The sequence below is a fragment of the Glycine soja genome, chromosome 10, assembly GCF_004193775.1.
Source record: "Glycine soja cultivar W05 chromosome 10, ASM419377v2, whole genome shotgun sequence".
Lineage (NCBI taxonomy): Eukaryota > Viridiplantae > Streptophyta > Magnoliopsida > Fabales > Fabaceae > Glycine > Glycine soja.
The window spans coordinates 13,402,950-13,428,322 of record NC_041011.1 but is presented as its reverse complement, the minus strand read 5'-3'; the positions used below and the strand labels follow the sequence as shown (position 1 = coordinate 13,428,322).

The following is a 25,373-nucleotide window of genomic DNA, read 5'->3' as shown; positions in this document are numbered from 1 at the left end:
AAATCATCTAATTCTTTTCATGGAGAAGTCGAGGGGTATGAAGAGGGTTAGGGAGGAAGAAGGAATGAAAGTTATAGGGAGAGAAGAAATCATAAAAGGTATAGAGATAGGCAAAGAGAGGAAGTGATTGAGGGAGTGAAGGTAAAGATCCCTACTTTTAAAGGGACATATGATCCAGAAATGTATCTTGAGTGGGAGATGAAAGTTAATCAAGTCTTTGCTTGCTACAACTACAATGAAGAGAAGAAGATCAAATTGGCCTCCCTGGAGTTTGAGGGATAAGCCTTAGTGTGGCGGAACCAAGTGAAAAGTGATGTTGAGAGGATGAGAATGCTTTTGATTAATACATGGCAAGACATGAAGAGAGTTTTGAGAGAGATTTGTGATATTCTATTATAGGAGAGACCTTCACAACAAGCTTCAAAGACTAACTCAAGGAAATATGAATGTGGATGAGTACTACAAAGAGATAGAGATTTCCTTGATTAGGGCTCAAATTGAGGAGTCTCAAGAGGCCACCATGGCAAGGTTTTTGCATGATCTCAATAGGGAGATCCAAGACATTGTAGAGTTACACCACTATGCCTTTTTGGAGGATCTCATTCATCAAGCTATTAAGGTGGAGCAGCAGTTAAAGAGGAACAAATATACAAGAAGTCCCTCTATGGATCTTTAACTTGGAAGGATAAGGAGACATTCAAGAAGGAGGAAGGATATTCATTCAAATCTCATGAAAAAGGTGTTGCCCTTGGTAAAAATAATTCTAATCCTACTTCTACTTCTTCAAAAATGAATTCTATTAAATATTTTAAGTGTTTGGGAAATGGTCATATTGCCTCCTAATGCCCTAACAAAAGGACTATGGTTGTGTTGGGTAATGAGGATATCACTAGTGCATCTTCTTCTAGCTCTTCTAATTAGAGTGAAAATGAATGTGATGTATAACCCCTAGAAGGTGATCTTTTAATGGTTATGAGGTTAATGGGTAATGTGTGTGAGGATAGAGATGAAACTCAAAGGGAGAACATTTTTCATACTAGGTGCATGGTTATGGGGAAAATATGCTTTTTGATTATTGATGGGGGTAGTTGCACCAATTTAGCTAGCTAGAGATTGGTTGAAAAACTTGCTTTGAAAACTTCCCTTCTCCCTAGGCCTTACAAACTACAATGGTTGAGTGAGAATAGGGAGCTAGTTATAGATAGGCAAGTTTTAATATGCTTCTCCATTGGAAAATATGTCGATGAGATACTGTTTGATGTTGTCCCTATGGAGGCTAGCCATCTCTTACTTGGAAGACTTTGGCAGTGTGATAGGGATGTCGTCCATAATGGTGTCACAAACAAATTTTCATTTGTACATAAAGGGAAAAAGGTTACCCTTAAACCTTTTTCTCCAGGTAAGGTTTGTGAGGATCAAATAAAAATGATAGTGAAAAGAGAACAAGAGAGAAAAGAAAAAGTGATAAAAGAGAGGAAAACATGAAAGGAGAGAAAAGAAAGAAAATAGTGGAGATAAAAAAAAAGAATGAAATTATAAAATAAGATGAAAATCAAGAGAAAAAAAAATACAAAGCTTGTTCATGAGAGAAAAAGAGGTGAAGAGAGCGATACTAGTTAGACAACCTATGTATTTACTAATTCCTCATGATTACCGTTTGTCTTCTATTGATAGTTCTTTTCCTCTAGTTGTGGAAGAACTATTGAAGATGTTTGGGGATGTCTTCCTCAAAGACCCCCCTCACGGGTTGGCTCCTTTGAGATGGATAGAGCACCAAATTGATCTCATGCCGGGAGCTTCCTTACCAAATAAGTCAGCATATAGAAGCAATTCAGAAGAGACAAAAGAGATCCAAAGGCAAGTAGAGAGCTTGATGGAAAAAGGATGGGTAAGAGAAAGCTTGAGCCCATGTGCTATGCCCCTCATCTTGGTAAATCAAACTCTATCTCAACTTCTAAGGTACTTGGTAGGTAAGAATTTGAAAGCTTAGGACAAATGCCTACCCCATGTTGAATTTTCTTATAATAGGGTAGCAAACTCTACTACTTCTTATTCTCCTTTTGAGGTAGTTTACGGTTCAAGTCCATTGTCCCCTCTTGATTTGTTACCTTTGCCTAACACTTCTGCTATGATGAATAGGGATGGGCTTTCTAAAGCCAATTTTGTTAAGAGTTTGAATGAGAAGGTGAAAGCACAAATTGAGAAAAAAGGTTGAACAATATGTCAGATGTTCCAATAAAGGGAGAAAGAAAATGGCTTTCAAACCGGGTGATTAGGTTTGTATTCACTTGAGGAAGAATATGTTTACTTCCAAATGGAAATCTAAACTTCAAGAAAGAGGAGATGATCATTTTCAAGTTTTAGAGTGCATTAACTATAATTCATATAAAATTGATTTACCACTAGACTATGGTGTGAGCAACACTTTTAATGTTACTAACTTGACTCTTTATGATGTAGGTACCTTTGAATCAATTCAAAGGCGAATTCTTCCCAGGAAGGAAGGAATGATAGAGGACTATCCAAGGAGGAAGAGTTTGACTTGGGTGGGCTCAACATGGATGGACCAATCACTTGAACAAGGAGTAAGAGATTTCAAGAAGAACTTGAAAAGAAACTAAATTATTTCATGGAGGAGAAAGAAGAAGAAGCGAAGCTCATAACTTTTAGCCAACTTTTAGAATAAGATTTATTTTTGTTTTTAATTGTATTTTGGGTTTATTTTTGGACTTGTAATGGGTTGCGACCTTTCATTGTTATTTTTAAGTCTTTTAATTATTAGATTAGTTATTGGGTCTTGGACCTACTTTAGGGTTATTAGTAGGAGTTATAAATAGACTTCTTAAACATTTTGTTGAGAGTTTTTTTTTATGAAATTTCATATTTGACATAGTTAAGAGAGTGTCTCTCTTGATTCTTGTGTGAAATCTTAGATTCTTATCAAAGAATTCTATTCTTTGTAGAGAATCATTCTCAACTTATTAATCTTTTAAGATTGCGGTGTTATTCTTTCCATCTCCTTTTCTAATTCCGCTTTTTTTTTTTTTTTTTTAATTTTCCCCAGTTTCAGAGAGTCTCAAATAGGTTCTCTAGTTTGTTGATGCTAAAAATTAGATCCGCAAATTAGGGTTTCATCACTTCCTTTTGTATTGATCTTACCATTGGCGATAACTAGACTTTGACTTTTTTGAATGAATAAAACGTTTAAACAAGATTACATAGTCCTTTAAGGACGCATACCAAGAGATACTCAAAGTTAGAGCATTGATTCTTGCGAGTCGTGGATGCAAGTTCTTTTATCAATGCATTGGACGCTAGTTTGTTAAAGCTAGTTTAGGCATAGTTTCTCGCTTATGGTTGGACGCTTACTTATAAGAGCTTCTAGGATGTGTGTGAAGACTTAAGAGCTCATTATGTAGTATGTCCTGTTCACTTAGACAAGAACTCATCGATAATCAATAATTTATATCTTGGTTAATCATCAAAATATGAAGTAGGTTTGGATCGTCCAGTAACCATAAGGTCGCCTAGACTTAACAACAATAAAAAAAACTTAATTATTTCTTTACCAAGCCCTTAACAACAATGGTGATGATGAAGATGACGATGACAACAATGAGGATGAGAATGAGAATGACAACGATGATGTCGATGACGACGACGATGATGGTGATGATGATGATGAGGAGGAGGATGACGATGATGATGACATTGACAACAAAAACAACGACGATGATGATGATGACAATGACGACCTAAAAGATGGATCGTGTTTCTTGATTCACAAACAAAATATCACATTTTCTTAATCCTTATTTGCTAAGAGTTATATCACATTCCTTAATTGACAAACAAATATCATAACTCCGTATAGAAATAAATCACGTTCATTATTTGCTAAAAGATCATGTTTTGTAAAAGATCTTTAAATATGATTTTAATTCTTGCGATGCTTTATGATTATGTGTTATAAAAGATCTTTGAATGAAATTTTAATTTAATTATTATCGTATTATAATCAATATTACTATTTTTCTTTTATCAATTTTTCAAATTAGTTCAAAAGCGGGTAATAGGAACAAGTAGGGACATTATGGTATCCAACAAGGACGGACACATGGTATTAAGGTTATCACCCACATGGGTATGAATTCAAGTACATTTTGTTTTAAAGTGCGGGCATGAAGACAAGTGTTAATATCCTTCCTATCCAGACTCTACTTATCGTCATCCTAAATTGATGTTTACTAAGGGATTAGGCTACCAAAGATGTGTGATTTTCATATGGACAAATTTTGATGTTTGTGAATATAGGTAGATTTCTCTTATATTGTTCTAACGTTTTGTTTTATCTCATTGATCAATGCTTTTATCATCAAACTTCATTCCTATTTTTTAAGCACCAAATTCTAGGCACTGCTAATGTATCATTCCTGTTATTGCAAAGTTGCAAATGTATTACATGATAATGCTCTCGATGCATTATTATTTATTAATACCAACTAATTTGACCAAAATATTCTGGTTGTTTGATCAATCTTCAAGATACCGAACATTCTGATTTTGGGGAATACATTAGACATACAAATGTCCATAATGGAAAGCAATTCAGAGAAATTTTATGAATTCCAAGGCTTGGGCATATCTTCATTTAAGAATATGGTTTCAAATGCTTTCACAGTCATAAACACAAGTGATCTTCAAACAGAGAAACATATTAGTGTAATTAATAATACATTTGGTTTATTTTGGATTATGGTAGTATCTTCTCTTATTGTCATTAAAACTTCATCTTTTATTCTATATTTTATTTTTAAACAAATAATTATAATAAATTGTTTTAAAACACGTGTAGAGATTAACGTAACCCATACAAACACACGGGTAAATTACTAGTTCCCACTCCCAAATATAATCCTTCCACGCTAGCCTATCATTCCAAGAGGTACGGAAAAAGTCATCAAATTCATCATGCATATCCATGCAACAAGGAAGGATAACGATTGACGCCCTTGATTTCTCTTTCTTACAACGCTCCATCCTAATAGGCATAAATGAGATCCTGCTATAGTAAATACTATTGCTAACTTGGCATCACGTGTCAACAAAGAACCTCTCAGCCTTACTATTGCCAGCATGAGTTTCCATTAAAAATAGTACTGATGAAGCATATTCTCTACACAAATCCTTATTGAGGTGATCAAATCCCCTCGCCCCAATCCTTGGAGGGGAGAGTTAAGTAGCATATTTAACACATGGTTATATTATATTATATTTACAATAAGCACATGATAATATCTGTAAGATAGTCATTACTATAGTTAGGGATTTGATTTTTTATTCATGACTAATTCCTTTTGTACACTATAAATAGTATACGTGTGCTGTGTATACCTTTGAGACAAACAACATTCAAATATCTTAAGAGGGAATTTTCAGCCTTCCATTTCGCCCACAAGGGATGATCTTTTTCTTATTTCTTTACTTCTCCAGCCGTATATCTCAGCTTACCTCTTCCTCTATGCCCATTCCAAATAATTTATTCCCATTGAGCTTGTGTTCCGTGAGTTAGAGATTCAGGTTCTGTGGAAAGGTATCAATCACGCTTGGTTGGGCTCCACGTGCTCATTTATTGGTGGAGGAGTCACCTTCTCATTTTCTGTGGCTGAGAGTCTGAACAGGCACTGGTCACTTTCGCCTTTGGAGAGGACAAGGATTAGAGCATGAAGATCTGATACCATATGAGAACACAGAAGAATGACTTTTATTTCTCTAAAGATAGTTGAATCATACTAGTACTAATTGAAAGGCAGAGTTAGTCATAAATAGGAAACCAATCTGTTGCAAATAAAAAACAGAATCAATAAAAAATAAAAAACCAATCTGCTACAATCTTATTGGGGTTCAGATTTGATTACAATATGATTCTGATGCAGCTTTTACAACAAAATCATATCAAATAATAACTCAGACAGGAACAGTTTCAGCAACTTTTGAACAAAACCCTACTACAAGAAAATAAGGAAAAAAATGAAAATATAAGATTCAAAATCATGGAATAGAAATCAACAAAATCAATAATAGATATGAATACCTTGAGTACATCTTAAATGAATTCCTCAATACTCAACAGGCATAGAAAATGATGAGCAAGGCCCTGCAAAGATGAAAGAGCTATCAGCTTAAAGGTGATGTAGCTGTGAGCATTGTGGAGAAAGTAACAGGCAAATCCATGGCAGAAAAGATATATTCTAGGTCAAGTTTATTGGGACTCGGAAAGAAGGAAGAGCAAGGAATTTAAAAAATTCCTCCTTTGTAGGTGTAATTTTAAATTCCTTGATTTTCGAGTAGAGAAACATCAGATCAAAATGTTGAGCATTTTAATTCCTTTGTAATAAAGTATACAAATGAAGCATTTTAATGTACCATTTTGATTCCTATTAAAACTTACATTCCACTCATAAATTACCAATCCAAACAATAGCCAATCCTGGTCGGTCAATATTCCATTTTTCTTTGTAATTTTATGTTCCCTTGCATACTACCATTACGCTGAGACGATTTCAGTATCAGAACAGATTAAAGACCAAAGCCCAAGAGCCTATTTTTTCATGCACCATAGAGGTTCATTGAGTGTTTGCTATCAAGATCTTCTCACTAGTAATCTCCACAAGAACATTTCTCTCCAACAATTCCATGAAACCAGTTTTTATCCCTCAAAGACACTTCTCTACTATAAATCTTTGAGATATATTTAGCAAAATTATGGCAATCAACACAAATTCGGAGATTTTTTATAACACAGATTAACACACTTTCAGGAGTAGCAATTAGTCCAAAAGACAAAGCCAACTTTTCACTGTGGCTTAGAAGTATCTTCTCCTTTTGCTCCTCATCCACATCATGCAAAACACAACTCAAATCAGGAAAATAACCAGCTTCTTTAAACCTGACTAATAATTCCTGCACTTTGCAGATACTTCTTCTCTTCTAGGATGGGAACAATCACTAGGATGGAAAGTTTGAAGTACTTGATCAACCTCAATCAAGCTTCTACCAGGCTCTTTTGTTACAGCCTTCTTCAACATCAGGTTCCTTAGTGATGTTACATCTTCCCATCTTCCCGCTGAAGCATATAAATTAGACAGAATAACATAATTGCCAGCATTTTCAGGCTCAAATTCTAGAAGCCTACCCACAAATTCACCAATGCCAAGATTTGAATGAACACTACAAGCACCTAAAAGGCAACCACATATAGCAGCTGATGGTTCAAAAGGAATCTTTTTGATGAACTCAAAAGCTTCTTCTACTCGACCAGCACGACCAAGCAAATCAACAACACACCCATAGCGCTTGGTGTCTGGTTGAACACTAATTTTCCCACTGGTCATATCATAAAAAATATCCATTCCCTTATCTTCTTGTCCTCCATGACTGCAACCAGATAACACAGCCAAAACTGTGACACTGTCAGGTTTGACTTTGTTTTCATCTCTCATTAAATTGAAAAGCTCAAGCACTTCTCTTCTCTCTCCATGTTTGCTATACCCAACTAACATCGCATTCCAAGAGATAACAGTTCTCTCACGCATGGTATCAAATATTCTTCTTGCATAAGTGAGGTTTCCACATTTTGAGTACATGTCAATCAAAGAGTTTTGAAGGATCACAAATGAGGGAACTTCAGAGCAGAGAAGATGGTTGTGCACTTGCTTGCCATGATCTAGAGCAGCAAGCCCAGAAAGTGCAGTTAAAACACTAGTATAAGTAACATAATTTGATTACATTCCTTCCCTTTGTAACCGGAGAAATAGCTCCAGTTCTTCTTCATCCAGATCCAGTTGAGCATATCCAGAGATTATGGCAGTACAAGAAACTACATCTCTTTCAGGCAAGCATTCAAATATGCCTCTAGCTTCATGAATTTTACCATCTTTGGCATACATATCAAGGAGTGAGCTTCCAACATAAACATGTGCTTTGAAATTTAATTTTATGATAAGAGAATGAATTGCCTCCCTAAGACAAAACCCAAGGAACCTATACATGAAGTAAGGCATGGTAGCAAAAGTGAACTCATTAGATTCTGTACCTGCAAAAAGGAAAAGGCAGCTATTGTCAACACAGAAAAACCATTGGCACAAGACTAAACCAAAAACAAAAGTCTCAACGCAGCTAACTAACTAAAAAAATAAAAATCTCCATCTTTTGATTTCTCCTTATAACAAGCTCATCTTAGGCTCCAGCTTCCTCCAATTCAATGAAGGTCGTACTCAACATTATTGACAATTAACTCCTTTTTAAAAGAATCTTAATATATAAAACTCTAAATTATCAACTTGAGCATAACAAGTGACAACACATCTTTTCCTACATAAAACCAATACTTGATAAAGCATTCATAAACCTATATCAGTTCCTTCCATAGTTCCATTCCACAACTATCAACAATAACCGCCACTCTCATATGCGAACTTGTACAAAGCACAAGCAAGCCAAGAATACCTGATCGTAGTATCTGCACAAGAATACTCAATGCTTGAGAGGCATACCCTCTCTGAGAATAAGCCGAGATCATAGCCGTCCACGACACCACATTCCTCTCCGGCATTTCATTGAGCACGTGGCGAGCATCTCCCAAAGAGTCACACTTGGTATAGAACACGATCAACCTTGTCCAGAGGTACACACAGGGAAGATAGTGAGTTTTGATCGTGTGGGCATGCACTCTCTGCCCTTCTTTGAAGGCCCTTTTGCTCACACACTCGTTTAGGACTGTGTTGTAGTCTTGCAAATTCATGTCAAGGCCTCAAAGGGTCATTTGTATAAGGGCTTCTCGTAGATGTGTGTCATGGCTATGAGTGCTGAGAACGTGGTGCGAGTTAGAAGAGAAAGTAGATAAAAGACGCGGCTTTTGAAATATGGCTTTGTGTGTGGGAGACAAGACCTGTTTTAACTAAGATACGAGGACGAAGGTTTTCAATTCAAACTTTGTATGCGAAGGTGGCAGCAACTGCAACGGATACCAAAGTGCAGTATTCTCTGAGACGAAATTACTCGTGCTCACAATCACGCGTGTGCATCAACTGAGGTGGGGTCTCGGTCTCTCAGCAAGTCCCGAATATGCAATTCAGCAACTGTCTTATACTGACTACAGTGAAGGAATATGTGATCTAGACAAAAATTACTCATGCTCATGGATCTTTTACTTCTATATCAGAATATTATATATTTGATGAGTTTATTCTTCATATATTCTCTTTTTCTTTTTACTATATTAATTATTTAGAAATTATTTTAAATAATATTTTTAAAATAACTATTATAAAACTTGATAATCTTATCATACATAACAAGTTATTATAATTAAATACAAATATAAAAAAAATTTGAGGAAAAAAAGTTTAGATGTAGAAATGTCTCTTATAGAGTTGGATGCATGAACTGAGTTTGTAGGTTCACCATTTTAACTCCAAGCAATTCTTTAACGTACTCAATTTTATGCTTAGTGTACCTCCTAGGAAATAATTCCCACACTGAACAAACGTTCTTCTCCTTCATTAGTGTTGACGTCACATATGCCTTTCCCAAAGAAACCCTAACACCCCAACCTCATTCCTTCTGTGCACCCCCAACCCTTTCACCCTGTCGCGGTGCCGCACTCACCTCACACCATAACTTTTGCCGGATAAATTTCAAATTCTTACCTATATTTTGGATTCATAAATCTATAATAACATAATTGTATTAATAGCATTATGCAGTCCATAATTCTTACCTATATTACAAATTGTTCAATTCATAATTGCATTAATAGCATTACACAATGATTGATCTGTGGATCGTAATGCAGTCAATACAATTATGGTTGTGCAATTCATAGTGTATATGTTATTATAGATTGTTCGATCCATAATGCATTTTTTCATATTACAGATATATTACAAAATACAAAATCTGGAGTACAAAAATACATTATGGATTGAGCAATCCCTAACAACATATACACTATGGATTGCCCAATCTATACTGAATTACCTCATTCGGCCTTTCCTTTTCACAATCTGTAATACATTACAGAATTTGTATTTGAACCCCACTCCTTCCTTTCTTGCCTCTCCTCACACTTCACTTGAAGACTCTCACTCGTGGTAGTGCGTGCAGAGGAAAGAGGGGCCCACAAATCTAGGTACTACTGGTGGTGACGTGTGCGGATCTAGGTGGTGATTGAGGTGGCAGCACGCATGGATCTGGGTGGTGCATGGTGGTTGCGCATGCATAAGAAAGAAGGGGTGAGTGGTGGTGGTTCAAGGATGAGGTGGGAGAGGGGAAGAAGACGGGTAAAATGGGGATATCAAAGTGTGGAAGTGCACCAAGCAAAAAATGAGATGTGTTAAGTAATTGAAGTGAGCCCGATTTCTATTGGCCCATATAAATCTGATCCCATACAAGTTGGCCCGTTTCGGCTAAATAAATAGGTTTGGTTGGCAGGCTCCTGGAGCCACCTTTTCACCCACTAATATATATGTTTAAGTTAAATTATTATTTATATAGTAAATTATTTGATTTTTTTGTTAACTGTTAAGTATTAGTTGATGTTAAAATTATGTTTGATATAATATTTGAACTCTTTTAACTTGTTTTATTTACCTTTTATATATAAAAAAATGTTAATACCGTTTAATGTTTATTTTTTATTTTAATATAAAAATTAAATAAATTAAAAAATATTTTATAGAAATACGAATAATATCACATAAATAATAATGTCAATAAATAAATTTGTCTTCAATTTTCTATTATAATAATTAAAAAAATCGTTTTAGTTTTTTAAGATTTTTCATTTTTTTTCCAACCAGTACAGACCGGCTATTACACTAGTTTATTTATTTTGTGGGTCGGTCCGAGTTAGTCCGTTTACATGTATGCCTATGTTCGGTTGGGTTAACCAGTATATCCAGCTCTAGTCTTAATACTAAAAAAAGAAGTTAAAAAAAGAAAAAAAAAATCACCTTTTTTGCATGCAAATCCTGCTCAAAAGTAATAAATATATTCTGTATTCATAATAGAGGTCCAACAAATACCTCACCAGACAACATCTTATATTGAATGGAGGAAATGTTAATTATAGGATAAAAATAAAAATTTGAATTTAACATATAATATTTTATTTTACTGGAATTTAAGAATCTGAACAAGTTTTGTCTCTGTTGTTGCAATCATCAAGAACTTCAAATAATTTTTTACAGTTGTTTTCACAATTTTTAAGAACTATATAATTAACAGTTCAAGAACTCTCAAGTCAATTGATTCAATAGTGAAACTGTATAAAGATTTGGTTCTTAAATTTAAGAATTCCGTAAACAATTTCCTTTTGAAAATGCTCTTAGGAGAAGAGTGTACAAGGACATCACTCCATCTTTGGGAGGGGTGAATGTATAAATGCAAACAGGTAAGAACTGATCATTAAATACAATCTCTTGCTAGTAACTACTGAATAAAGACGTCAGAATTAATTCTTCTGAATCTTGTGCAGCAATGGATGGCAAATTTTTAATGCCGCAGTTAGTTTGTTGTAGTTGCACATCAATTTTCCTATTATTTGATGCTTCATTGTCCTGTTCCTTTTCTCAAGTGCTCAGCAAGTAGAGGCAGATAAACAATCATGAATTAGCCAATTTGCTTCACTAAGGAACTAGGATATGGCTTACACAGTTTGAATGTAGCTGGTGTGAGCCAAGAAGTTTATTTAAATGCCATTTTGGAACTGTTTTAAACATCTCACCCAAACTCCTGTCACTCTACTCAATCTACCCAATGCCTCATAAATCTCCTCTGCTTCAGGGTGTGATTTATTGCTAGAAACAAATCCATGGATGCCCTCGGTTACCTCAATGCAGCTCCTCCGTGGTTTCTTCTTGAGACCCCTTTCGCTGATAACTTTCCTCAATTCTTCAACCTCATTCCATCTTCCAACACTTGCTTTTACATTACTCAACAAAGTATAGCATCCAGCATTATCAGGTTCTAGTTCCAAAAGTCTTTGAGCTGCATATTCTCCAAACTTCTTACTTCCATACACTCTGGAAGCTGCTAGAAGAGCATTGCATCCTGCTATCAGGTAGAGTTATCATTTTCAATATTATAAGCCAAGGCCTCTTTAAGCATCCCCCTTCGACCGAAAAGATCCACAATGCAAGTGTGATGATCCAAAGCAGGTTCAATTCCAAAATCCCATTTCATAGAATGGCAAATATAGCAGCCTTCCCTGACAAGACCAGAATGGCTACAAGCAGGCAATAAGCTCAAGAAGGTGACTGAGTTTGGCTGCACTTGTTGCTCAACCATTTAAATTAAATTAAAACACTTTTAATGCATCCAAACCAAAACAATGGGAGCCAAGTCCCTCAATCATTGTGGTCCATGCTACAACATCTTTGACAGGCATCATATCAAAACACGCTTTAGCAAAAGACATGCTTCCACCTCTTATGTACATGTTTAAGATAGAGATCTCAAGGTGTACAGTATCTACCATATGTTCTAAAAGAAATGCGAGTCCCAATTAAAATTGTTTTGTTATTTTTCTGTTGTAACTGTATTCTGTTATCAGCATTCTAGAACATGTTGAGGTGTTATCTTTCTGTTTTTCTTTTTTGTCTTTTTCTTCCATACTACAACGTGTATGTTGTATATATACTATATAGCATATTTCAATGAAGTAGAAAAAATACAATTTCATCATCTTTGTTCGTTTAAGCCTTCCTGTATTTTTGGTTTCGTTTTATGGTATCAGAGCTCCACCTGGAGCTTTGTTGATTCCCTATCAAAATGTCAGATGTTTCCGATGATGCTACCCCAACATGGTTTGATCCTTGTCTTGATCCCTCAAGTCCATATCATATTCATCCAAGTGAAAACCCATCTTCCGTTTCTATTTCTCCAACACTGGATGGTAACAATTACCATTCTTGGTCCCGTTCAATTAGAATGGCCTTGATATCTAAGAACAAGATAGGTTTTCTAGTTGGCACAATACCTGCACCAGATGTCCATAGCCCTTCCTATCCTTCTTGGGAACGTTGTAATACCTTGATCATGTCTTGGCTGCTAAATTCCCTGTCCCCACCCATTGCACAAAGTATCATCTTCCTGGACCGTGCAGTAGACATCTAGACAGATCTTCGTGAACGTTTTTCTCAAAGTGATCTACTCCGCATCGCAGAACTCCAAGAGAAAATATACGGTCTAAGGCAAGGCTCTTGTTTTGTTACGAATTATTTTACAGCACTCAAATCTATGTGGGAGCAGCTTGATAATTTACGTCCATTTTCGAACTGCACTTGTTCTGCAAAATTGTATCACCAACAAGATTTTATTATTCGTTTTCTAAAAGGCTTAGAGGAGCATTTCTTGTTCTTTCTCAAATCCTGCTTATGGACCTGTTAACCGTGTGTTTTCCCTGATTATTCAACAAGAGTGTCACAACTCTTCATCGCCAATCACTGACGAACCCAACACATACATCAATGCTGCTCAATCGACTTTCGGGAGAGGACGTGGAGGAGGTGCTCCTGTAGGACAATCTAGGAGCAATACTCGCACTTTCTCCAACAAAAAGTATGTCTATTGTGGTCGTAATGGACACACAGTAGACATATGCTACGCCAAGCATGGGTATCCCCCTGGTCATCCGCGACATTCGGGGTGGCCACGTTTCCACAACAAAGAGAGCTCTTCTTCTTCCACTATTGCCAACAATGTTGCGCAAGAAGAAGATCCACACTTCTCAATGAACCCGAACTCTCCATCTAATGAGCTAGGTTATGGTTTCACTAAGGCCCAATATCACAATCTCCTTGGTCTTCTTCAACAACAGAGCAACGGTCCAGCAGCCTCCTCTTAGCCCAAAAATGTCAACCTCACCCGAGTGTCCAGCATTGGCACTTCTAATTCCACTAATATGGGCCTTGGTATTTGCTTTATTTCTTGCACCATCACATACCATTTGACAACTGCACGCGCATCACACCCATTCAACAATGCTTACTGGATTATTGATTCAGGGGCCACTGATCACATCACTTGTTCTTTTGACAATTTCCTAAATTTCTCAAAAATTAAACCCATACATATTAATCTACCCAATGGCTCTACAGTAGTGGCTCATATTTCCAGGACTGTTCAATTGTCTCCACAACTCATCATTCAGGATGTTCTTTATGTGCCAAATTTCAAATTTAATTTACTTTCAATTTCTAAACTCTTGGCTTCGTCTGATTACACACTTCATTTTTCTAACTTTCAATGTCAAATAAAGGAAAAGAAGTCATTGAGGATAATTGGTTTGGCTAAGTTGAAGCATGGATTATATCACTTAGAGATGCACACCTGTTAGTGCTCTCCGGTAAGTGTATCGATTTGCTCAAGTAGTATAAAATGGTAAGACTGAGTATCGTATCCTCAGGGAATTTGTTTCACGCAGACACTGTACATCCAGTATGCAAACATTTGTATGGATTAAAAGCAAGGTAAATATCAAGTTGAATTATGTACTAAATTCTATTGGAATATAAACTAAATATCTAGAATTTTGGAAGTGAAAACCATCAAGTAAAAAGCATTGGATCGTTTGACTGAATTTCTCTTTATGTTAATGTCTATTTTTCTCTATTTAACATTATCCTAGTGTTCTTATGCTGAGAAACTACTCAAACCAAGATCCCTCTAGTGAATGAGCCTAACTCTCTTTAAACTTCGTCCTTGATCCCTTAACAAACTTAGTCTAAAAGAGTTGCATTAAGTCTACAACATAATATGAACTAGATCGCTGCACTCCATTCCTAGACATACAAATTTCTAGCTTGCTCTACCAAGTTCTAAGGCTTTAAAGCATTTCCCAATGCTAAAAATCCTAACTATACATACAAATGGGTGATCAAGTCACAAGCATGTAAAATAAGCATATATAGAAGCAATGAACACATAAAAATAACATTAAATAGATAGTGAAAGAGTGTTACATCAAGGTCTCAGCAGAACTCCCCAACCAAGAGGCTTAGCCTTCCATTACAAGTAATGCAATCTCTCGATACAAGGAAGGAATAGTTTTGTGTGAAAGAAAATGGCAAAGGATGATTGAGGATGTCTCCTACAACCTCTAAACCTTAAACTTCACTCCTTCTAACCTAAGCTCTCTCAGTTGCTTTCCTTCAAAAAGACTCCCTTTTATTTCCGCCAACTTCAATGTTTTAAAGGCTCTTGGACCTTTCAGCTTTCGAAGGCTCGCTAAGCGAGAGTAAGTGAATTTTGGCTTAGTGAGACTGGGTGCACTAAGCACGAGAAGAGACAACGACCTTGCTGGGCGGGCTGGCTGCGTGCTGGGCGAGCACATCTCTAGATGATCCTCTTCTAGGGTTTCCCAACCCGCTAAGCGAATGCCACTCGCTAAGCGAGTCATCAATTACTTGAACCTTCTCTTCTTTGGCTTGAAACTGAGTTGGATTCAACATTAATTCACAAAATGAGAGTATCTACTCTATAAAATCGCACTAAACAGAAAAATATGTACAATTCCTACAAAAAGAACCATAATTTGGAGGTAAAGTGCTATTTCCATGCAAATATTCAACATAAAACTAACTCCTGAATAGCGACTAACAACACTGAGCATAAACATACTTTTCCCAAAGCCACCTTCATCAATAATTTTTCCACTCCACTTGTTACCAACTCCAATCTTTGGCACTTTAGACTCGGTCATCTCTCTGGAACCCGCCTTAACATTCTTCATGCTAATTTTCCTTTTATTTCATTTCAAGACATGTTGATGAGAATTGTGATATTTGTCACCTTGCTAAACAAAAAAAATTATCATATTTTCCAAGTGCTAATAGAGCTTAAATTTTTTTTGATTTGATACATATGGATATTTGGGGTCCCTTCTCTCAATCTTCTATTCGTGGCCATAAATATTTTTTAACTATTGTGGATGATTTTAGTCGTTTCACATGGATAGTTCTTCTTAAATCTAAAGGGGAAGTTCGCACACACATTTAAAACTTTGTTTTTTTAATTGAAAACCAATTCAATCTTTCAATAAAATGCATACGCTTAGATAATGCTCCTGAATTTCTTCAAAAATATTTTTTTGCATCTAAAGGAATTTTGTTGGATCAAGTGGCCTCGGAATAATTAAGAAGGGGGGGTTGAATTAATTATTACTGAACCTTTACTAGTTAGAAATCTACCCTTCTTAGGCTTTTACTATGTTGTTAAGAAAGTAAAGAATAGAAATAAAAACTTAACCAAAAGTAAAAGCGATAATTAAAGTGCATAGCGGAAAATAAAGAGTGTAGGGAAGAAGAAGACAAACACAAGAGTTTTATACTGGTTCGGCAACAACCCGTGCCTACATCCAGTCCCCAAGCGACCTGCGGTCCTTCAAATTTCTTTTCAACCTTGTAAAGGCTTTACAAGCAAAGATCCACAAGGGATGTACCCTTCCTTGTTCTCTTTGAACAACCTAGTGGATGTACCCTCTACTAGAATTGATCCACAAGAGATGTACCCTCTCTTGTTCTCAGTCACAACAACCCAAGTAGATGTACCCTCTACTTGTACCACAATGGATGTACCTTCCAATGTGTTAAGAATAAGTTCTCAGGCGATTAGTCCTTCGAAACTTTGTGAAGGGGAAACAAAAGAATTCTCAGGCGGTTAGTCCTTTGAAATCTTTTGTTTTAGGGAAAGGGAAGAATTAAAAGAATTCTCATACTGTGTCATTTTGAATTCTTTGACAAGGGAGAAGGGAGACACAAAAGAATTCAAGCGGTTAGTCCTTTGTTCTTTTGGAAAAGGGAGAAGAGAGACACAAAAGAGTTCAGGCGGTTAGTCCTTGTTGAATTCTTTTTGGCAAAGGTAGAAGAGAGACACAAAAAGAATTCAGGCAGTTAGTCCTTGTCGAATTCTTTTTGGCAAAGGGAGAAGAGAGACACAAAAAGAATTTAGGCGGTTAGTCCTTGTCGAATTCTTTTTGGCAAAGGGAGAAGAGAATGAAAAGATATAGCACACTTTTGTTTGCTGTGAAAGAACAAGGTTTGGAAACCAGAAAACTTAGAAAGCTTTTGGCAAAGGAAGAAGAAGTTCAAAGAGATGTTCAAAAGTTGTAAAAGAGTATGTGAAAACTTCTTTTGAAAAACAAAATTGTGCTATGTTTGTTTTTTGAAAAATCTTTTCAATACTTCCCTTGTGAAGTCTTCTTGATTTCTTCTCTTGAATCTTGAATTCATCTTTTCTTGAATCTTGAAATCAAATTTCTCTTGATTCTTGAATTGTTCTAGACTCAATCTTGAAATCATTCTCTTGGACTTTTTGTCATCATCTTTGTTATCATCAAAAACAACTTGAATCAATCTGGATTCAACATCATGAAGCTTGCTTCTACAATCTCCCCCTTTTTGATGATGACAACTCTGAAATCAAGAAACACATAGACATACTTTTTCCTAGTTGATCACTCACTTAATTCTCCATATTCTCCCCCTTTGTTTTTGAGTTTATGCTTCACTTGAAATTAAGTTAATTACTTATGTGAGTTCTTGATTTAATCTCTATTTCTCTCCCCCTTTGGCATCAACAAAAAGCCAAAGTGCGTAACAAATATAAAACATACATACATTACTAATCATTCACAAGACATTCATTGAAAAATCTAAACCAATCATGAAGCAAGAAACATGAATAGATCAAATATATAAAAACCACATAGTCATATAACATAATTCATAATTATTCAATCATACTATGCAAATAAAAGAAATACTAAATTGTTCAAATGTCATAATAATATAGCCAAATACACGGCTAGAAATCAAAGTACTAATAATGTTAAACATAATAGAAAACTAAGATGATGGTGGCGATGGTGGTGGTAGATCAAAGCTTGTACGAATGTAAGAAACATTTTCGTTGACCTTTGTGATCCTTGACTCCATCTCATTGAATCGCATGTCCACTTGTAACTCCAAAGTATCAAACCTTTCACCAACAAAGGTTTGAAGACCATCGAACCTGTCCAAAATCTTTTGAAGAAGAGAGGAATCTTCTCCATCATGTAAATGTCCTTCTTCATCAATGGGTTGAGCATCCTTTTTCATCCAAGAGCCATCATGCTCTTTACGGTAACCAAAGGATACAATCACAGCAGCACCTATTAGAAAGGATCTCTTGATTGGAACATAAGGTTCAGAATCAAGAGGGATGTTGAAGTGTTGAAGGAAGAGAGTGACTAGGTGTGGATATGGAAATGGAGAATTTAATCGCAATGCCTTATGCATGCAATATTGGACTAAGTGTGCCCAATCAATTTTTCAGCCTTTATGAAAAGCCCACATAACGATAAGATCTTCTTCAGAAACCTGTCCAAGGTTTGAAGATCTTGGATGCAAAATACGCACAATGAGATAATGAAGGATGCGGCTCTCAAAAGCCAATGAACCGGCAAGAAGCCTTCCGATCATATCCGCTTGGTTGGTGCAAACCAACTGGCGGGCATCATGCACAGAGAAATCATATTTCCAATCATCAATCAGTGTACCTTCAAATGGTACACCTTCATTGGATAATTGGGTCAAGTCATAGAATAGGGATTGGTCAATGACCATTTTAATCCCATAAACTTCAGAAATCAAAGTGCCTTCTTGGATTTCAAGGTTTGAATAGAAGGCTTTAACTATATCAGAGTAAACAGGAAATTTTAAAGACATGAAAGGAATAAGATTGGATTTTTCAAATGCCTGAATGCAATCAAAACTCTCATTTGAAAAGAAATCCATATCAATGAATTTTGGATTAATAATGGAACGAGAAGAGAAAAGATTTGTGTACTGTATCCGTTGTTCTTTGGATGAGAACAATGAGGAAGAGGAAATGGAGGAAGGAATATGCGTTTCTTAAGTCTCGGAATGTCGTTGGCTTCGACTCGAAGAACCCTTTCGCTTCTTTGATGGTTCTGCCATTTGAAGGGATTATTTGAAATTTAAATCGATTCAAAAGAAAGAGAATGAAAAAAGATGAAGTTTGGGCTTTGTGGGGAGTGATTTGGGCTAGAAATGAGTGAGATATGGCAGAAGGGAGAATTGGGAACGAGGGTTTTCGAAAAAGTGAGAAGTTGCAGATTTCTGATTTTGAATTTTAAATATATAGGGGCAGGGACGCGTTGTAATCGATTACAAAATTTGGTAATCGATTACACCTTACTTAACTTCCTGTAAACGGTTACACTAATGTGGTAATCGATTACCAGAGAGCATTTTAGCCAAAACTAAATGTTGATTGACTTTTAAGGTAAAAAAGATTTGAATGAATATCAAAATACTTTCTTAAAGAAAATATATATTAAAAAAATACTTTATGAATGAATCTTAATCAAGTAATTCACATATCATATTCAAAATCATGCATAATCATTTAAAGGAAACATATATATATATATATATATATATATATATATTCAATTATATCACAATAATCAACTCAAGTATTGAAGAATAAAAATCATAAATATTATCAAAATATTTAAAGGAGACTTCATGCTTTCAGAAAGAAAATTAACTCAATCAAGAACATATAAACACATACTCATAATTTCAATCAAACAAGTCAAACAAAAATTAAAAAAAAAAATTGTTAGTCATCATAATCAAATTAATTGAAAGGAAAATTTCAATAAACTTTCAAAAGAGAAAGGTTTTGATATTACCTTTTTCATGATTAAAGGTATCTAGATCTTCAAAGATGAAAGTCATACTTTTTGTTTTTTGCTTAATCTTCTTGAGCAATGTTCTCATCACTCTCATAATCCTTGGTTAGAAGGTTGATCTTTTTTTCTGAACCATCGGATGAATCATTGTCATCCCATGCAATATAGGCCTTCTTGGTCCTTCTTTCATCATACCTTTTCTTATCACTTTTCTCAGGCCATTCTTCATTTGAAGGACAATTAGCTTTGATGTGAACAAGTTGGTTGCATTTGTAGCATTTAAGAACTTGAGAGTCTTCTTGTGATCTTCTTCCATTGTTAAAGTTCTGACGCCTCTCGATTCTTCTTTTCTTGACAAATTTTTGAAACTTCTTCACAAAGAGTGAGAAGTCCTCTTCATCATCTGAATCTTCTTCTTCATTTTCTTCTTGCATTGATGATGAGGCTTTAAGTGTTATACTTCTTTTCTTTTTGTCAGTTTCTTCATTTTGATTAAGACGTTGGAGTTCCATTTCATGTTCCTGCAATTTTCCAAACAAAGTAGCAAGAGACATAGAAGAGAGATCTTTACTTTCAGAAATAGCAGTTACCTTGGGCAGTTATTCCTTACTTAAGCATCTTAAAACTTTATTAATTAAATCTTCATTAGGGAAGATTTTTCCTAAAGAGGCAAGATGGTTGACTATATGTGTAAATCTTTTCTGCATGCTATGGATGTTTTCATTAGGGTTCATCCGAAACAATTCATATTCATGTGTAAGGGTATTGACTCTAGATCTTTTTACATCAGTGGTGCCTTCATGTGTAAATTGGAGAGTATCTCACATCTCCTTGGCATTTATGCAGTTTGACACTCTAAAAAACTCATCTATTCCTAGGGCTGAAGTAATAATGTTTTTGGCTTTAAGATCATACTGGATTCTTCTTCTATCTTCTTCAGTCCACTTATCTCTAGGTTTTTGTGTTGTGGTGCTAGTGCTTACATCTACTACAGTGGGTATGTAGGGTCCTATTTTTGTTGCTTCCCAAATGTTTAAATCTATGGCTTCAATGAAAATCTGCATACGGGTTTTCCAATAGTGGTAACCCTCCCCATTGAAGATAGGTGGCCTATGGATGGAATTTCCTTCAGGAAACAAAGAATTTGAAGAGGCCATGAATCTTGAAGTTGTTAAACTTTCTACAAGATACCTGCTCTGATACCACTTGTTGGATCAAGTGGCCTCGGAATAATTAAGAAGGGGGGGGGGGGTTGAATTAATTATTATTGAACCTTTACTAATTAAAAATCTACCCTTCTTAGGCTTTTACTATGTTGTTAAGAAAGCAAAGAATAGAAATAAAAACTTAACCAAAAGTAAAAGCGATAATTAAAGTGCACAGCGGAAAATAAAGAGTGTAGGGAAGAAGAAGACAAACACAAGAGTTTTATACTGGTTCGGCAACAACCCGTCCCTACATCGAGTCCCCAAGCGACCTGCGATCCTTCAGATTTCTTTTCAACCTTGTAAAGGCTTTACAAGCAAAGATCCACAAGGGATGTACCCTTCCTTGTTCTCTTTGAACAACCTAGTGGATGTACCCTCCACTAGAATTGATCCACAAGAGATGTACCCTCTCTTGTTCTCAGTCACAACAACCCAAGTAGATGTACCCTCTACTTGTACCACAATGGATGTACCTTCCAATGTGTTAAGAATAAGTTCTCAGGCGATTAGTCCTTCGAAACTTTGTGAAGGGGAAACAAAAGAATTCTCAGGCGGTTAGTCCTTTGAAATCTTTTGTTTTAGGGAAAGGGAAGAATTAAAAGAATTCTCATACTGTGTCGTTTTGAATTCTTTGACAAGGGAGAAGGGAGACACAAAAGAATTCAGGTGGTTAGTCCTTTGTTTTTTTGGAAAAGGGAGAAGAGAGACACAAAAGAATTCAAGCGGTTAGTCCTTGTCGAATTCTTTTTGGCAAAGGGAGAAGAGAGACACAAAAAGAATTCAGGTGGTTAGTCCTTGTCGAATTCTTTTTGGCAAAGGGAGAAGAGAGACACAAAAAGAATTCAGGTGGTTAGTCCTTGTCGAATTCTTTTTGGCAAAGGGAGAAGAGAATGAAAAGATATAGCACACTTTTGTTTGCTGTGAAAGAACAAGGTATGGAAACCAGAAAACTTAGAAAGTTTTTGGCAAAGGAAGAAGAAGAAGAAGTTCAAAGAGATGTTCAAAAGTTGTAAAAGAGTATGAGGAAAAGTTGTTTGTAATGGTTGTCAAAGATTGTAATGAATATCTCAAAATGCAAGTCAAGGTCTTGCTTTTATAGACTGTTCAAATCTGGTCAAGAAAACCATTAGAAGAGTTATAACCTTTTAAAAAAAACCGAAAACCATTGGAAGAGTTACATCTTTTGATTTTTGTTCAAAACTTGTCACTAGTAATCGATTACCAAATCCTTGTAATCGATTACACAAAGCATATTTGTGAAAGGATGTGACTCTTCACAATTGAATTTGAATTTCAACGTTCAAACACACTGGTAATCAATTACCAATATCTTGTAATCGATTACACCATTTTGAAATTAATTGGAACGTTGTAAATTCAGTTGAAAGCTTTTGAAAACAAACTTTGCCATTGGTAATCGATTACAGGAATCTGGTAATCGATTACTAGAGTAAAAACTCTGGTAACTTAGAAAATTTTGTGAAAACTTCTTTTGAAAAACAAAGTTGTGCTATGTTTGTTTTTTTAAAATTCTTTTCAATACTTCCCTTGTGAAGTCTTCTTGATTTCTTCTCTTGAATCTTGAATTCATCTTTTTTTGAATCTTGAAATCAAATTTCTCTTGATTCTTGAATTGTTCTTGACTCAATCTTGAAATCATTCTCTTGGGCTTTTTGTCATCATCTTTTTTATCATCAAAACAACTTGAATCAATATGGATTCAACATCATGAAGCTTGATTCTACAAATTTTTCATGAAACTAGTTGTGTTTATACTCCTCAACAAAATGGTAGAGTTGAGAGAAAATATCAGCAGATTCTTAATGTTGCTTGGGCTCTTATGTTCCAATCTCAACTTTCAAAACATTATTGGTCATATGCTGTTAACCACACTGTTTATTTAATAAATCGCACTCCATCCCCTATTATTGAAAATAAAACTCCTTTTGAATTATTACATAAACAAAATCCAGATTTTTCCGTATTAAAGGTTTTTGGTTGTCTGAGCTATGATTCCACAAATCTTCCTTGTCAAAAATTTGATGTTCATGCAAGACGTGGTGTTTTTTTAGGATACCAAATAGGGACCAAAAGATATCTCATTCTTGATCTAAGTAATAGAGAAATTTTTGTCTCTCGAAATGTCTTGTTTAATGAAACAGTTTTTCCTTTTACAAAAATCAATCTTGTTCACCAACCCATTAATACCCAACCCACTATTCCTCAACCCAATTATATTGACACCCCTTATTCTGATTTCACCAACCCCAATCTTCAGCCTAATAATTCCTAGCCTATTTCTCCTTAGTCCACTCCTACATCTACTTCTCCAACGTCCCCTGCACCTATTCCAACATCGATTCCTACATCCCGAAACTCCCCATCTCCTTCCCCTGCTCACACTAGTTCCCCATCCTCCCAACAAACCCAACCTATCTGTCGCTCTCATCGCCCTCATCAACCCCCTGTTTATCTTGCTGACTATGAATGCCATGCTTGCTCTAGTGATGCACTCCCTGCTTCAACGCCCTCCCACCAATCTTCTTCAAAGGTATCTTATCCTATTCATGACTCTCTTGATTATTCTCGTCTTTCTCCTTCTTATTCTCACTATATCATGAGTTTGTCCTCTGAGCACGAGCCCACCACCTATTGCGAGGCTGCTACCCAACCCTATTGGCAAGAGGCCATGAATGCTGAGATACGAGCCTTAGTTTCAAACCACACCTGGGATATTGTCCAAGCTCCTCCTAGTGTGCGCCCCATTGGTTGCAAATGGGTTGATAAAATCAAGCGTGGCCTTGATGGTACTATTGAGCGGTACAAGGCACGATTGGTAGGCAAAGGCTACTCCCAGATTGAGGGCATTGATTATCTGGAGATTTTCTCTCTTGTTGTTAAAATGACCACCTTCCGTGTTGTTATATCCATTGCTTCCATCAACAATTGGCACTTGCAGCAGCTTGATGTCAACAATGCTTTCCTTTATGGTGATCTCACCGAAGATGTCTACATGACTATCCCTCAAGGACTTCATGGTTATTCATCTTCCCAATGTTGTAAGTTGAAGATATCTTTATATGGCTTGAAATAGGCTAGCCGTCAATGGTTTGCCAAACTTTCTAATATGTTATTCTCATTTGGTTATACGCAAGTTCACGCTGATCACAGTCTTTTTACAAAGGCGACAAGTTCTTCCTTTATAGCTCTGATCATTTATGTTGATGACATTGTTCTGGTTGGTAATTCACTTGCTAAAATTGATCACCTCAAAACTTCTTTGAGTTCTCATTTTCATATTTGAGACCTTGGCAAATTGAAGTATTTTTTGGGATTAGAGGTTGCTCACTCCTCTTCTGGCATTTCTCTCTGTCAGTGCAAATACTGTTTGGATTTAATCTTGGATGCTGCTCTTCTCAATTCTAAGTCGTGTTCTACACCCATGGATAATTCACTGTGTCTTCATCAGGATTCTAGTGCTCCTTTTGATGATCCTCTTCCCTACAGGCACTTGGTTGGCCATCTAATTTATCTCACTAGTACTCGTCCAAATATTGTTTTTGCCACTCAACAACTCAGTTAGTTCATGGTTGCACTCATTTTCAGGCTGCCATGCGGGTTGTTCATTATCTCAAAACATGTCATGGAAAGGGCCTCTTCTTCAGTCGGTCCTTTTCATTCCATTTACTTGGCTTTAGTGATGCTGATTGGGCTACATGCGTTGATACCCGTCGCTCTATCACCGATTATTGTTTCTTTGTCGGAAGCTCTCTAGTTTCCTGGAAAATGAAGAAGTAATCTACTATATCTCGCTCCTCTGCTGAGGTCGAATACAGAGCCCTGACAACTGCTACTTGTGAGCTTCAATGACTGGTTTATTTACTTCGTGACTTGCAAGTTTTTTGTGGCAAATGTCATGTCTTATACTGTGATAATCAGAGTGCTCTTTACATTGCTGCTAATCCTGTGTTTCACGAAAGGACCAAGCACTTAAGATTGATTGTCATCTTGTTTGAGATAAACTCACTTCTGGTTTAATGAAACTTCTTCATGTTTCTTCTTCATATCAGCTCGCTGATATGTTCACTAAAGCTTTACCCCCGAAACTGTTTCAGTCTAATATCTCCAAGCTTGAGCTTCTTGATTTGTTTGAACCTTCAGCTTGTGGGGGGCTAAAAGAAATGTGAGTCCCCAATTAAAATTGTTTTGTTATTTTTCTGTTGTAACTGTATTCTGTTATCAGCCTTCTAGAACATGCTGAGGTGTTATCTTTTTGTTTTTCTTTTTTGTCTTTTTCTTCCATACTACACCATGTATCTTGTATATATACTATATAGCATCTTTCAATAAAGTAGAAAAAATACAATTTCATCATCTTTGTCTGTCTAAGCCTTCCTGCA

General features: G+C 36.0%; 1 pseudogene; it reads right to left on the bottom strand.

Moving 5' to 3' along the window:
* Nucleotides 1–5,312: 5,312 nt before the first annotated feature.
* On the bottom strand, nucleotides 5,313–9,193 carry LOC114370501 (annotated as a pseudogene).
* Nucleotides 9,194–25,373: the final 16,180 nt, after the last annotated feature.